The sequence below is a fragment of the Bufo bufo genome, chromosome 5, assembly GCF_905171765.1.
Source record: "Bufo bufo chromosome 5, aBufBuf1.1, whole genome shotgun sequence".
NCBI lineage: Eukaryota > Metazoa > Chordata > Amphibia > Anura > Bufonidae > Bufo > Bufo bufo.
Genome location: NC_053393.1, coordinates 548,810,762 through 548,814,125, shown reverse-complemented (window position 1 = coordinate 548,814,125; position 3,364 = coordinate 548,810,762).

Below are 3,364 nucleotides of genomic sequence, written 5' to 3'. Positions count from 1 at the left end.
AATTTGAGGGCATTTACATCCAAATCAGGTGAACTGTGCAGGAATTACAGCAGTTTCCATATGTGCCTCTCACTTGTTAAGGGACCAAAAGTAATGGGACAGAAAAATAATCCTAAATCAAACTTTCACTTTTTAATACTTGGTTGCAAATCCTTTGCAGTCAATTACAGCCTGAAGTCTGGAACGCATAGACATCACCAGACGCTGGGTTTCATCCCTGGTGATGCTCTGCCAGGCCTCTACTGCAACTGTCCTCAGTTCCTGCTTGTTCTTGGGGCATTTTCCCTTCAGTTTTGTCTTCAGCAGTGAAATGCAGCTCAATCTGATTCAGGTCCGGTGATTGACTCGGCCATTGCAGAACATTCCACTTCTTTCCCTTTAAAAAAAACTCTTTGGTTGCTTTTGCAGTATGCTTTGGGTCATTGTCCATCTGCACTGTGAAGCGCCTCCAATAAGTTCTGAAGCATTTGGCTGAATATGAGCAGATAATATTGCCTGAAACACTTCAGAATTCATCCTGCTGCTTTTGTCAGCAGTCACATCATCAATAAATACAAGAGAAGCCGTTCCATTGGCAGCCATACATGCCCACACCATGACACTACCACCACCATGCTCCACTGATGAGGTGGTATGCTTAGGATCATGAGCAGTTCCTTTCCTTCTCCATACTCTTCTCTTCCCATCACTCTGGTACAAGTTGGTCTTGGTCTCATCTGTCCATAGGATGTTGTTCCAGAGCTGTGAAGGCTTTTTTAGATGTCGTTTGGCAAACTCTAATCTGGCCTTCCTGTTTTTGAGGCTCACCAATGGTTTACATCTTGTGGTGAACCCTCTGTATTCACTCTGGTGAAGTCTTCTCTTGATTGTTGATTTTGACACACATACACCTACCTCCTGGAGAGTGTTCTTGATCTGGCCAACTGTTGTGAAGGGTGTTTTCTTCACCAGGGAAAGAATTCTTTGGTCATCCACCACAGTTGTTTTCCGTGGTCTTCCGGGTCTTTTGGTGTTCCTTCTTTTTAAGAATGTTCCAAACAGTTGTTTTGGCCAGTCCTAATGTTTTTGCTATCTCTTTGATGGGTTTGTTGTGTTTTTTCAGCCTAATGATGGCTTGCTTCACTGATAGTGACAGCTCTTTGGATTTCATCTTGAGAGTTGACAGCAACAGATTCCAAATGTAAATAGCAGACTGGAAATGACCTCTGGACCTTTTATCTGCTCCTTGAAATTGGGATAATGAGGGAATAACACACACCTGGCCATGGGACAGCTGAGAAGACAATTGTCCCATTTACTTTTGGTCCCTTAACAAGTAGGAGGCACATATGCAAACTGCTGTAATTCCTGCACCGTTCACCTGATTTGGATGTAAATCCCCTCAAATTAAAGCTGACAGTCTGCAGTTAAAGCACATCTTGTTAGTTTCATTTCAAATCCATTGTGGTGGTGTATAGAGCCAAAAATGTTAGAATTGTGTCGATGTCCCACTATTTATGGACCTGACTGTAGATGCCTCCCTTGGAATCCTGTTGAGAGGCGAGGAGAAGATAGAGTGATGTAAAGAGATGTGGCTGCTATGTGTTATGCTTACCCCAGTGCTGGATTCACTGCTACACTGCTCATTACTGCTGTATAATGTCCTCCATGCTGCTGTTTGTGTGCTGCAGATATACAGGGGGGCAGGGTCTCTGCAGTTTACGGGAGTCATCGTCATAGTTAGACCACTAGGGATGAGCGAACTTCATAATCTGAATTGCGTTATGGATTCCGTTACCACGGACCATAACGCGATTCCATGATGGAATGCATAACTGAATGCCTTTAGAGGCATTCCGTTATTCATTCCGTCATGATAGAAGGCTATGGCCTGCATAACAGATCCGTCCAGTTTCCGTTATGCAATCCGTCATGGTCCATGGCCTAATAGCAGACGGTGACTAGCCTCCCTAGCATTGCGGGTGACTCTAGGGAGGCTATTCCTCGTTCCCACCTGCCATTGGCTGCCCCCACCCGACACCGGATGTTTTCATCAGTGTGCATGGAGAAGCAGCGGCGGTGCGGGGACCATGAGTGGAGCGGGGTAAGTATATTACCGGTGAGGGGACTGGCACATGGGGGGGGGTTTGAGAAATTGGATAACCCCTTTAAGGATTTACTGGGAATATTTTGCATTTAGGGTGAAATTATCTGAACCAGCGTTCTTCCTTCTCATTTTGCAGTGGAGAGCCTTTGGTTACCTAGCACTAGCTGTGGATTACAGGCATAGGCCACTTACAGTAATGCTTGCATTACATTACGGGAGGCCTCTAGGCACAAAAAAGACGGTTAAAGGGGTTTTCTGACTTTTTTTTTATTTTTTTTTTTAAATACCGATAACTTATCCTGTGGATAGCTCATCAGTATCTGATGAGTGGGGTCCAACACCCGGGAACCCTGCCGATCAGCTGTTTGAGAAGGCTATGATGCTCCAGTGACATCACATTCATTTGCTGCTCTGCCCCATTAAAGTGAATGGAGCAGAGCTGTGATGCCAAGCACAGCCGCTATACAATGTACGGCGATGTGTGTAGGCAGTGGCTCTTACCCGAGCGCTGCAGGGTCCGTAGTGTAAGACCTCCCCACTGATTAGATTCTAATGACCTATCCTGAGGATAAGTTATCAGTATAAAAAAAAAAGTTGGAAAACCGCTTTATAAATAATGCAGCAGGGGCGGTTCTGAGAGTCAGTTCAACGTTGTCCCCCTGTGGGGTTCTGCTCCATTGATCTACGGGTGGTGCACGCCCTTTACTACAGGAGCACTCCCACCAGTTGTAGTAAATTACTGCAGAGGAGGATCTTCTTAGACCAGAGGCTCTTGGATAATATGTGATATTAATACACTAGGACTCGCGTTCCCCATTAACTGCACCCCTTAAAGTCCAAATACCCCCAAACTGGAATCCTGTTTTGAATCTTTGAATGCGTGAAATTTCTGTTGTAAATTCCGAGAAAATCTTTTTCGTGCTTCTTAAGTCGTTGGCCATTACCCTCGGGTGCCCCCCATGCACCCGTTTTTTGCATCTTCTTTCAATTGGTATTTTGCAATATCTTTTGGTTTTAGAATTGTCCCCAACACTGAGATTTTGGTTATTTCGCGGTGAGGAAATAACCGCGAAGAGTATTTGTGCCCCTGCTTGGAAGCAGCCGCGATGTCCTTCGTGTCGCCCACGGCCCAAGTGTGACCCTTTGGAACTAAATGCACTTATGGTCTATGAAGCTTTCTATGGAGCTCCTACCCCACGAGATGTGAGAGCCATGGGTGTTCTGACCAGGATTTCATCACAGGTGGAGCCACGTGGCCCTCACGACTGCACACAGTGA